Consider the following 13,177-nt stretch of genomic DNA (forward strand, 5'->3'; position numbering starts at 1 on the left):
TTTAGTTCATTCTGCACATCACTGGTTTTTAATTCGGTTTGAACTCTTCAAAAGGAATTAAGAGGTGAGATTTACATTTACTGAAAGTTAACTCATTTTTAAACAAACTTTATGAAGAACGTTGGAGCAAATTCGGATTTTCATTTGGTGCTTTTTGATGAAGAAAACAGGGCAGTTGGTTTTCACTCGAAATCAGGAGGTCTCTGGTTTTTCTTGTATTTAAGAGTGTATCGGTAGAGTTAGAATTTCTATTTGGTATGGTTGGAAAGCTTATTCAATTTACTACAACTTTCATGAAGAAATGGTAAACCAAAAACGACTAAAAATTGGTTAAATTGTAGGAACAAGTTAAAGAGGTCGTGTGCGCGCGATTCTGGAAGTGGTTCTGTTTTGAGGGTTATATGTGTTTATGCACGGGGAATCAGATTTATATGTCTTCAAGTAAGTTTTAGAGGATCTCAAAATGAAGAGTTTGATATAAAGAACACTCATTTTGGTTAAGTATTGAGAAAGTTATAGTCCTTTTAAGTTTATGTTTGAAATCTGGAAATTTTAGAATTTTTGAATTAGGATTTTATTTCTTAAGCTTTGTTTTTGTGAGCGTCATCTTTGGTGCGACATGTTATGTATATCTTTAGGAAATCAGAATGTTTAGGGTTTTAATACTCGGTTGGGTTGTTGGCAGGCCGAGAAGAATTAATCCGAGCTTATAGACCAAGGATCTAGCCCAAGACTGTGAGTGACAAAACCAACTTTGAAATATTTTCCATAACTGTTATTATGATTGAATGCGATAAATGTTTATTTACGAAGCCATGAAAGGTATTTGAATTTCATGACTATTTTCAAGTATACATTTGAAGACTAGATTTCTTAAAGAAATTTATGCTAGCACGTAGATATTAAATGTTTGGAAAGTATTTAAACCACAATATTTTAAGCAAAGCATGAATTAGTATGAAGTTTTGTTTTAAGAACTACAATTTTCCACGAAAGAGCTGAGTAAAGTTCGAGCTTTGTGTAAAATTTATAAGCAGGCATGTTTTAATATTTTATGATGATTTATGGAATTTTCATTAACTACATGACTGAGATCTTGAGCCTGAGGCTAGAGATTACCGTGTGCACACTGGTTAGATTTCGTTGTTGACGTTGAGTGTACTCCGTAACAACGATGCTGTCGTGAGTGCTGGGCGGGCCCCACTACGACAAAGACGATGGGAGTGTTGGGCGGGCCCCACTACATCGTAGTGCTTGTAAACGTTGTTGTACTAGGTGTACCCTACACAACGTAGATTCGTCATGTTAGTTAAAATGCTTCGATATACTTGATATGCCTTGCTAGATTTCAATGATGAACATGCTGAGTATTTAAGGAAGCTATTCTTACTATTACACATTTACATTTACGACTTGTATAAACAGATTTATATGTGTAAAGTTTTCACGTGCTCTTATCTTTAATTCATAGTTTTAAACTGAGTCACTCACTGAGCTCCATAGCTCACCCTTTCCAAAATGTTTTACCCATTTTCCAGGTAGAGATCGACTTCCCGGTGCCTGATAGACTGCCTTAGTCTGCGGAAGCTTCATTATCGATTGCCAGTACGTGTTTTTAGTTGGGCATAAAGTCTGTTGTGTTGTGATGTATTCACACCCTTGTATGTTATAGATACTCCACAGTTTGTATAAGCTTTAGGAGCTGTGGTTGTGTAAATTTTGTTGGTTATATTTTGATTAAGGTGTCTTTAGGTTTACTCGTGAAATCAGTAAATTTTGAGGTACACTTCATGTGTGTGTTTGACTAGCTGTGTTTGACTAGCCTAGGATCCGCTGTGTTTTGTGGCATGTACAATAGTTTATATACTAGATTGGCAAGTTCATCACATGAAAGTTTTAAGCAGAGTCGACGGATACAGGTACAGAAAAGCGTTGTTCGTCGGCTTCACGCCATCTTTCGGTCTAAGGTAGCAGGTAGTCCGGGAGGGGGTGTGACAACTTGGTATCAGAGCAGTTTGCTACATGGGAATTAAGGTAGAGCGGTTAGCTCTAAGGAGAAACTGGAAAGTAAATAATTGAAAGTCAAGTTAGCTTAAAGGGAACTAGTGGAGTATGGTCTAGGTAAGGGTAGAAGTGAGTCCAATTATTATTAATACGTGAGTAGACATTTAGTATCATGCATTTGAGTTAAGTATTTATAGTATGTCTAATGTGTTGACATATTATAGGAGTCATGCCACCACGTACTGGTAGACGACGCCGGCAGAATCAGGACGGGATGCAAGGTCCTACCCAAGGTCCATCTGTAGGGGAATCTAGTACCCTAGGGGTTCGAGGTGATGCAGGAAACGAGCAGTTTGCGAGAACAACACAGGAAATAGGAAAGCCAGATAGAGCAGAGCCTAGTGATTCAGAAAAGGCATACGGAATTGAACGGCTGAAGAAGTTAGGGGCTACAGTGTTTGAAGGTTCCACAGATCCAGCTGATGTAGAGAACTGGTTGAATATGCTTGAAAAGTGTTTTGATGTGATGAATTGTCTTGAGGAGCGGAAGGTTAGATTGGCCACATTTTTGTTGCAAAAAGAGGCTAAAGGATGGTGGAAATCTATATTAGCAAGACGCAGTGATGCACGTGCTTTAGACTGGCAGACTTTTAGAGGCATATTCGAAGATAAGTATTATCCCAGCACATACTGCGAAGCCAAGAGGGATGAATTTCTGGGGTTGAAACAAGGATCACTTTCAGTGGGTGAGTATGAGAGGAAGTATACCGAGCTTTCACGGTATGCTGACGTTATTATAGCTTCTGAGAGTGACAGGTGCCGAAGGTTTGAAAGAGGGTTGCGTTTTGAAATACGTACCCCAGTTACAGCCATTGCTAAGTGGACGAATTTCTCTCAGTTAGTGGAGACTGCCCTTCGTGTGGAGCAGAGTATAACAGAAGAGAAATCGGCAGTGGAGCTTAGTCGTGGGACTTCAACAGCTAGTGGATTTAGAGGCCGTGAGCAGCGGAGGTTCACGCCTGGGATAAATATTTCAAGCCGTCAAGATTTTAAGAATCGCTCTGGAGGCCAAGCATCGAGGAACGTGAGTTATGGTAGTGTTTTTCAGAGACAGAGCCAAAGAATACCTAGTCAACCCATTAGATCAACAGTAAGATCGCAACCAGGTCAGGAGTCCATTGCTAGTACCGTCAGGCGAATACCATGCACGAGTTGTGGCAGGAACCATCGGGGTCAGTGTTTGGTAGGTGCTGGTGTATGTTACCAGTGCGGACAACCAGGACATTTCAAGAAAGATTGTTCGCAGTTGAACATGACAGTTCAGAGAGATCAGGGAGTTGGGTCCCAGACAATTGAGCAATCGAGAGTTTCAGTGGTTCCAACAGAGGGCACCAGTGGTGCAAGGCAAAAGTGAGTTGTTGGAAGACCGAGGCAACAGGGAAAAGTCTATGCTATGACTCAACAAGAAGTAGAGGATGCACCAGACGTTATTACTTGTACGATTCTTATTTGTAATGTACCTGCAGATGTTTTATTTGATCCAGGTGCTACGCATTCCTTTGTTTCTAGTATATTTCTGACTAAGTTGAATAGGATGCTAGAGCCTTTATCTGAGGGGTTAGCTATATACACTCCAGTTGGTGACGTTTTACTTGTTAATGAGGTGTTACGTAATTGTGAAGTTTTAGTAGAAGGTATCAGTTTGCTAGTGGACTTGCTACCACTAGAGTTGCAGAGGTTAGATGTAATTTTGGGAATGGATTTCTTATTTGCTCATTATGCATCTATGGATTGCCATAGGAAGGAAGTGGTTTTCAGAAAACCAGGCTTTGATGAAGTGGTTTTTAGAGGTATGAGGAAGGCCGTTTCTAGAAGTCTAATCTCAGTTTTGAAAGCTGAGAAATTACTGAGGAAGGGTTGCACAGCGTTTCTTGCACACATCGTAGTAGTGCAGAGAGAAAAGCTAAAGCCAGAAGATGTTCCTGTGGTGAAAGAGTTTCTTGATGTATTTCCAGATGATCTGTCAGGTTTGCCACCTGATAGAGAGATTGAGTTCACCATTGAATTATTACCAGGAACAGCACCTATTTCACAAGCCCCGTATAGAATGGCTCCAAGCGAGCTAAAAAAATTGAAGATGCAGTTACAAGAACTAGTTGACAAGGGATACATCAGGCCTAGTGTTTCGCCGTGGGGAGCACCAGTGCTTTTTGTGAAAAAGAAAGATGGTACCCTCAGATTATGTATTGACTATAGACAGTTAAACAAGGTTACAATACGTAACAAGTATCCTTTACCACGCATCGATGACTTATTTGATCAACTAAGGGGAGCAGCGTTGTTCTCTAAGATTGACTTAAGGTCAGGATACCACCAGTTGAAGGTTAGAGAATCAGATATTGCTAAAACAGCATTTAGAACGAGGTATGGGCATTATGAGTTTCGAGTTATGCCATTCGGTTTAACGAATGCGCCAGCGGTTTTCATGGATCTCATGAACAGGATCTTCCATCGGTATTTAGATCAGTTTGTGATTGTGTTCATTGATGATATATTAGTTTACTCAGTTGACAGAGAATCTCATGAGGAACATCTGAGGATTGTTCTACAGACTCTACGTGAAAAACAGTTATACGCTAAGTTCAGCAAATGTGAGTTCTGGTTGGAACAGGTAGTATTTTTGGGGCATGTAGTTTCAGCAAAAGGAGTTAGTGTCGATCCACAAAAAGTAGAAGCGGTTGTCAATTGGGAAAGACCAATTAGTGCGACAGAAGTACGTAGTTTCCTGGGTTTGGCAGGATACTATAGGCGTTTTATTGAGGATTTCTCTCGATTGGCATTGCCTTTGACCGCTTTGACAAGGAAGAATGTTAAGTTTGAGTGGTCAGATAAATGCGAGCAAAGTTTTCAGGAATTGAAGAAAAGACTAGTTACAGCACCTATTTTGGCACTTCCTGTAACAGGGAAGGACTATGTGATTTATTGTGATGCTTCAAGGCTAGGATTAGGTTGTGTGCTTATGCAAGATGGGAATGTAATAGCTTATGCTTCAAGGCAGTTGAAGGAGCATGAGTGTAATTACCCTACCCGTGATCTTGAGCTAGCAGCAGTTGTTTTAGCACTAAAAATCTGGAGACACTATTTGTTCGGGGAAAAGTGCCATATTTTCACAGATCATAAAAGTCTGAAGTATATTTTTGATCAAAAAGAGCTAAATCTGAGACAAAGGCGATGGCTAGAACTGATTAAAGATTATGATTGTACTATAGAGTATCATCCAGGTAAGGCCAACGTAGTAGCAGATGCATTAAGTAGGAGGTCAAGACTTCCGAAGAGTGCCTTGTGTGGTATTCGAGTAGCTTTGTTGAATGAGTTAAGAGGTTCCAAGGCAGTAGTAACTACAGAGGATTCAGGAAGTCTCTTAGCTCAATTTCAGGTTCGGTCTTCTCTAGTAACTGAGATTGTAAGAAGACAGTCAGAAGACAGTAATTTACAGAAGAAGTTTGAGAAATCCAAGAAAGGCTTAGAGGTGGAGTTTGAGCTGAGAACAGATGGAGCCATTGTTAAACAAGGAAGATTATGTGTTCCAAATATCAGTGAGCTTAAGAATGCTATTCTAGAAGAAGCTCACAGTTCAGCTTACGTTATGCATCCAGGTAGCACCAAGATGTACAGAACTTTAAAGAAGACTTATTGGTGGTCTGGAATGAAGCAAGAGATAGCTGAATATGTTGATAGATGTTTCATTTGTCAACAGGTTAAACTAGTAAGACAGAGGCCAGGAGGATTTCTTAATCCTTTGCCAGTGCCAGAGTGGAAATGGGAGCATATTACTATGGATTTTCTATTTGGATTACCTCGTACATCCAGTGGACATGATGGTATATGGGTAATAGTAGACAGACTCACCAAGACGACACGATTTATATCGATTAAAATGACATCTACGTTAGACCAGCTAGCGAGATTATATGTTGATAAGATTGTGAGTCAGTATGGAGTACCAGTGTCCATAGTTTCAGATAGGGATCCGAGGTTTACTTCTAAATTTTGGCCTAGTTTACAGAAAGCAATGGGAACAGGGCTAAAGTTTAGTACATCATTTCATCCCCAAACAGATGGTCAGTCCGAGAGGACCATCCAAAATTTAGAGGACATGTTGAGAGCATGTGTCCTACAACTTAAAGGAAGTTGGGATACCCACTTGCCACTTATGGAGTTTGCTTATAATAATAACTATCAGTGTAGTATCGGTATGGCACCATATGAAGCCTTATACGGGAGACCATGCAGAACTCCTGTGTGCTGGAATGAAGTGGGAGAGCGGAAGTTAGTAGGTTCTGAGTTGGTTCAGATTACGACAAACAATATTAAGTTGATCAGAGAAAATCTGAGGAAAGCCCAAGATCGACAGAAAAGTTATGCGGATAAGCGACGAAGAAACCTAGAATTCCAAGTTGGAGATCAAGTTTTCTTGAAATTATCTCCATGGCGAGGTGTTATTCGTTTCGGAAGAAAAGGTAAGTTAAGTCCTAGATATATTGGGCCATATCAGATAACGGAACAAGTGGGGCCAGCAGCGTATAGACTTGAGTTGCCAATAGAGCTTGCACGAATACATGATGTTTTCCATGTATCCATGTTAAGAAAATATATACCAGATCAATCGCATGTGTTGCAAGACCAACCAGTTGAATTAAAAGAAGATTTGAGTTATGTTGAAGAACAAGTTCAGATTCTCGACAGAAAGGAACAAGTTTTGAGAAACAAAACGATTCCACTCATAAAAGTTTTGTGGAGACATCATGGAGCGGAGGAGGCAACTTGGGAACCAGAATATCAGATGAAGAAGAGCTATCCGATACTTTTCAGTTAAGGACATTCTAAATTTCGAGGACGAAATTTTCTAAAGGGAAGGTAAGTTGTAAACCCGATATTTTCTTGGTTTAATTTCTTTAAATGTGGAAAAAAAAAGAAAAAAAAATGGAAATTAAGTGTAAATATAAATATATATATTTATATATTAAATAGTTTTATTAAATTAATTAAAGAAAAGAAAGAAAAGAAAGGACAAAAAGAAGAAAAGGAGAAGAAAATTTCATTTTCTCTTTTCTTCTTCTTCTTCTCTTCCCTTCACCGCCAAGTTTGAAGACATCCAAGTTCCCTTTATTTTTTTGTTCTTTTTCCTTCTTCAATTTGCAGAGAACTTCTAAGAGAGAGTTTGGAAGAAGAAGAGAAATTTTACTAGAATTTTTAGGTTGAAGAAGAGGAGGAGAACTCAAGCAAAGTGTATCAATGGCTGAATTTTAGTTCATTCTGCACATCACTGGTTTTTAATTCGGTTTGAACTCTTCAAAAGGAATTAAGAGGTGAGATTTACATTTACTGAAAGTTAACTCATTTTTAAACAAACTTTATGAAGAACGTTGGAGCAAATTCGGATTTTCATTTGGTGCTTTTTGATGAAGAAAACAGGGCAGTTGGTTTTTACTCGAAATCAGGAGGTCTCTGGTTTTTCTTGTATTTCAGAGTGTATCGGTGGAGTTAGAATTTCTATTTGGTATGGTTGGAAAGCTTATTCAATTTACTACAACTTTCATGAAGACATTGTAAACCAAAAACGACTAAACATTGGTTAAATTGTAGGAACAAGTTAAAGAGGTCGTGTGCGCGCGATTCTGGAAGTGGTTCTGTTTTGAGGGTTATATGTGTTTATGCACGGGGAATCAGATTTATATGTGTTTATGCACTGGAAATTTTAGAATTTTTGAAATAGGATTTTATTTCTTAAGCTTTGTTTTCGTGAGCGTCATCTTTGGTGCGACATGTTATGTATATCTTTAGGAAATCAGAATGTTTAGGGTTTTAATACTCGGTTGGGTTGTTGGCAGGCCGAGAAGAATTAAACCGAGCTTATAGACCAAGGATCTAGCCCAAGACTGTGAGTGACAAAACCAACTTTGAAATATTTTCCATAACTGTTATTATGATTGAATGCGATAAATGTTTATTTACGAAGCCATGAAAGGTATTTGAATTTCATGACTATTTTCAAGTATACATTTGAAGACTAGATTTCTTAAAGAAATTTATGCTAGCACGTAGATATTAAATGTTTGGAAAGTATTTAAACCACAATATTTTAAGCAAAGCATGAATTAGTATGAAGTTTTGTTTTAAGAACTACAATTTTCCACGAAAGAGCTGAGTAAAGTTCGAGCTTTGTGTAAAATTTATAAGCAGGCATGTTTTAATATTTTATGATGATTTATGGAATTTTCATTAACTACATGACTGAGATCTTGAGCCTGAGGCTAGAGATTACCGTGTGCACACTGGTTAGATTTCGTTGTTGACGTTGAGTGTACTCCGTAACAACGATGCTGTCGTGAGTGCTGGGCGGGCCCCACTACGACAAAGACGATGGGAGTGTTGGGCGGGCCCCACTACATCGTAGTGCTTGTAAACGTTGTTGTACTAGGTGTACCCTACACAACGTAGATTCATCATGTTAGTTAAAATGCTTCGATATACTTGATATGCCTTGCTAGATTTCAATGATGAACATGCTGAGTATTTAAGGAAGCTATTCTTACTATTACACATTTACATTTACTACTTGTATAAACAGATTTATATGTGTAAAGTTTTCACGTGCTCTTATCTTTAATTCATAGTTTTAAACTGAGTCACTCACTGAGCTCCATAGCTCACCCTTTCCAAAATGTTTTACCCATTTTCCAGGTAGAGATCGACTTCCCGGTGCCTGATAGACTGCCTTAGTCTGCGGAAGCTTCATTATCGATTGCCAGTACGTGTTTTTAGTTGGGCATAAAGTCTGTTGTGTTGTGATGTATTCACACCCTTGTATGTTATAGATACTCCACAGTTTGTATAAGCTTTAGGAGCTGTAGTTGTGTAAATTTTGTTGGTTATATTTTGATTAAGGTGTCTTTAGGTTTACTCGTGAAATCGGTAAATTTTGAGGTACACTTCATGTGTGTGTTTGACTAGCTGTGTTTGACTAGCCTAGGATCCGCTGTGTTTTGTGGCATGTACAATAGTTTATATACTAGATTGGCAAGTTCATCACATAAAAGTTTTAAGCAGAGTCGACGGATACAGGTACAGAAAAGCGTTGTTCGTCAGCTTCACGCCATCTTTCGGTCTAAGGTAGCAGGTAGTCCGGGAGGGGGTGTGACAGGAAGAGTAGAAAATAGTCATATTCGCACTCAGCTGTGGTCTCTGCTAGTCCTACTTTCTTGATCATGCTTAATGGAATTCAGAAGTTTAAGAAAAGTGGAAGTTGAATTATACATAAGAAAAGAAAGAAAGCCTACCATAACAAGAAGAAAGGGAAGGATTACTATAATCTTGAGTGGATCAGTCTGGAGGACCCATAAATCAGTTGACGCATAGTAGTCGTCTTATTCCGTAGGTTAGGAGCAACTGTCTCGCCGAAGGCTAGAAAGAGGGATCGTCGGGCTCGCCCTTTATCAGTAGGAGAGAAGGGAAGAGTAGTTTCCGCTTGCGTAGCAGTGGCCATTCTTGTTTAAGCTCTTTCTGTAGCGGCTTTTCTTCTTCCTGTAGAAAAAGTAGAAATATCGATTGGATTACATTGAGGAGATCGTCAGGCCTTCTTTCTTCATTCTGAGACTTCCCAACCTATCTTTTGACTGTCTTTTCTTCTCACGAAAAGACCCCTTCTTGTTCACAAAGCAAATTCTTTGCGCCTTTGTTCATTTTTGGATGAAACCCTGGAGTACTCTTATGTTTCATATCGAACTCACTTCCCACTCCTAGGTGCTCACTGCTCGAGCTACGGGATCAAAAGAAGGGGGCGGTTGAAGCAGGAGATGGAGATAAAGAAGCAGGGGAAGAATTTCTTTAGTTCTTGCAGCCTAAGCTGCTTCTTTAGGCCTATAGCCTTGAAACTGGATTGATTGACTTCTCAACTGATTTGACTCTTCTCCACCCTGGGAAAGATGACAACCATCAAAGTAGGGGAATTCGCCACCAGGATGATCGGGAAAAGAGTTGAGTTCAGAATTCATTCTCGTGTGGAGACTAGAGATAGAGGAGTAGTCCGGACGAGCTGCTTTATGGTTGTTCGCTTCCTATACGTACTCGTCTTCTCAATCCGAAAAGTACTACCCTATGAAGAATTACCTTGCTGCAGCAACTGCACTTGTATTCATTCAAACCCTAGCTTCCAACCCGACTAAATGCAAGGGTTGAAGCCAAAATGGTCTTTCTTTTCACTCTTTCGAGTTGGAGAGTTTTTCCCACTCCATGGTCTTGCAGCTGAAAACCTAGCCGATCAGAGCTACTTCCAACCATATCTACTTGGTCGACGACCAATGGTTTTGGGTGAATTAAGTCTTCCAAGAATGGAAGTTTTCCATGAAATCAAAGTAAATATGGAAAATCTTTTTTTTGCATTTCGCAAATTCTTTGATCCTTTATTCTGAAATATTCTTTGAACCCTGAATTCACAAGTCCTCCTCCGTCCGAAGGACTATCCATATTTAAAACCTTTGTTTTTGGTTCTACGTAGTTTAATTTCCTCTTTCTTGACTCTGAAATCCATATGAACCTGTAGAATGAAAAGCTCAAATCCTGAGATAATTCTTTGACTTTATTCAATGATCGTCTAAATCTAATGGTTCTGACTTGCACTCCTGTCTCAACCCTTGTTCATTGATTCAATCTCGCCGATCATTCTTTGAGCATCTAGACCCCTTATAATTGCTTGAGCCTCCGCTAGGAGCAAAGAATTTGCGAAAAACCTTGTCACTCTCCTTTCAGTCGAGCCTTCTTCATTTCTTTCTCCTTAGCTCCAGCGTAGCGGACAGCCTGAAACCTTTGTTTATTGATTCTTTATCCTTTCTTTAGAAGGAACGAAAGCGGAGCGTAGCGAACAGCCGCCAACTACTTTCTCCTGTATTTATCTCCTGTCTTTATCCGGGGAACTACTTGATATTTATCCTACACGTAGCGACTGAATCTGCTTGGCTTGGAGAGATAGCTACCCCGGAGTGAACAACCTGAAACCTTTATGCATTGATTCTTTCGAAAGAGCGGAAGTGGCTCGACTTACAGGAGAGGAGCCGTAGATAAAGTCAAAGACTTTGCGAAGGACTTGTTTATCCATATTAACTGTCTGAAACCCTTGATCTCTGCTTTCCCCTTAGGAATAAAGGAGAGAAATAAGAAGATCCAAATCTTTTTCTTCTTGTTCCAGTTCTAACTGGACATTATATCTTCTTACGAAAAGGAAATTGTACCAAATCGCTGGATTTCAAATCAAGTTCTGCGTACAAGCTCTGATTTCTAAAGCTCTCCAGGCTGAATGGGTTCAAAGAATATTTTTTTGTTCATTCAGCCGGTTCTTGCATCCCTTGAATCTTATAGAATAAGGAGAAGTATAAGTTCTTAACAAGTAGATGCTTTCATTGTCGATTCTAGGTTAGACCTAAAGTCAGACTCCATATGAACTAGATCAATCATACGCGCGAACAAAGAAAGCCCTGAAGCGAACCCTAGAAAGATCGGAACCTTCTCTCTCTTTTCTATCATGAATAATGAGAAAATCACTCTCCCCATTCAATCATCATACATAATCCCCTAACTTAATAATCCCAGCAGCGAGAGCCGATAGAGAAGGTATTTTAGAAGATGTAGTTCTCTCAGCGAAAGGTCCCACCCAAGCGAGGCATCACTAATTAAGCTACCATGGACTGGGAAAGCCTAGGATCGGGGAAGCTAAGTCAATGTTACGGACGAAAGGTCATTCAATAATAGTCTATCTCTTTCAGTTCTTCTTTCAGTAGTAGCGGAGGATGCTTCATCCGTGGATCGATCAGATCCTATTTCCGTCGGCCTGTCTTATTTGTTAATTGATTGACTCCGCGCGCACCTTGAATGTACAAGGGAAACTGCCCCTTCCCCTCCCTCCCCCTCTTGACTCCCATAACAAAATAAGGATGCCTTGGTTTCAGAGTCTCCAGTAGTCTTCCTTTGCCCAGTCGGTTAGAGATCTATCAATGAAACTCATCTAGAGCTTTCTTTTCCTACCTCGATCATCTTCTTCGAGGAGGGGAGTCAATCAATCCAGTTGTCAGCGACTTCTTCAATAGGCTAGAACTGAGGATGAGGATAGAGGAAGCTGAAAAACCGCCTCAATTAACAACTCTCCGCCTTGACTTTCATTCTTTTGGAAGCTCATTTGCCTCTCGGACTCCTTTGAATCCAGCAAGAGAGAGGAATTCACTCCTAATGAAAGAGATGAGTTTCGCATGATCACTATGAAAATACAAGAAAAGAATAAAGTCGTCCCTCTTCCTATGGTCGAGCTACTTCCGTCCCTCTATTTCATCCATTTCTTTATCCTACCCAAATAGAATAATTGCTTTGAAAGAATCTCATATTGCATTAAGCCTACACTCTATAAAAAACAACGACTTCTGCCACAGAAAGAACAAGAAAAGCAACCACATCCACAGGTCGAACTGCCTCTGGGCGAATAGCCTTTTGGAGTCTAGTCTTTGGTTTGGTCCACTCCGAAAAGAGAGTTGATGTCCTCCCTAGCTTAATTAGGGCTTCCTCAGAGTACGTAATGGCCTGGCCTTTGTGCTCCTTTGTTCGATGGGTTCTTTTCATACTTTTTTATCAAATTTCATGACTTTTCACCATAGATAGGGTGGATGGAAGATTTCGTGTCAAATCAGCCATTTTCCACTCGATTGGAGAGTTTGATCCTTTCCTTTAGCGCTAATTTTCTAAATAGAAGAAAGAGTGCTTTTAGAAGCCAACAACCCGAAAAATAGGGCCGACGGGAGAAGTTGTTAATCAAAATACCCTGAATGAGAGCATTCGATCCCTCTCCTCAATTATATCAAGCCTTGCTTTCGTTTCAATTGAAAGGCTCCATTGATGGGGTACGAGAACAAAATGAAAGAAAATCGCTCTAGCGGATATTGCAACGGATAAGGAAAGAGGGACAACTACCTGATCTCATATTCAACCGTTCTTCAATCTCAAACTAGGGAAATCAGCTTAGCTGCCTATAGGCATGCTTCTCTCTCCTCGTCAGTCTCAACTTCTTAGTCATTCACTCTACGGTCTCGTTCTATCCACGATCCTCCTTATTCTGAAGAGAAAGCTGCATTCG

At 39.8% G+C, this 13,177-nt stretch overlaps 1 long non-coding RNA gene across 1 annotated transcript; it reads left to right on the forward strand.

Moving 5' to 3' along the window:
- Positions 1-51: 51 nt before the first annotated feature.
- Positions 52-9,004, forward strand: LOC127150080 (uncharacterized). Its single transcript, XR_007822033.1, has 2 exons — positions 52-199; positions 7,509-9,004. It is a non-coding gene; the product is annotated as an uncharacterized LOC127150080 (long non-coding RNA).
- The last annotated feature ends 4,173 nt before the right edge of the window (positions 9,005-13,177 follow it).

The sequence above is a fragment of the Cucumis melo genome, chromosome 6 (assembly GCF_025177605.1).
Source record: "Cucumis melo cultivar AY chromosome 6, USDA_Cmelo_AY_1.0, whole genome shotgun sequence".
In the NCBI taxonomy this organism is placed as follows: Eukaryota; Viridiplantae; Streptophyta; class Magnoliopsida; order Cucurbitales; family Cucurbitaceae; genus Cucumis; species Cucumis melo.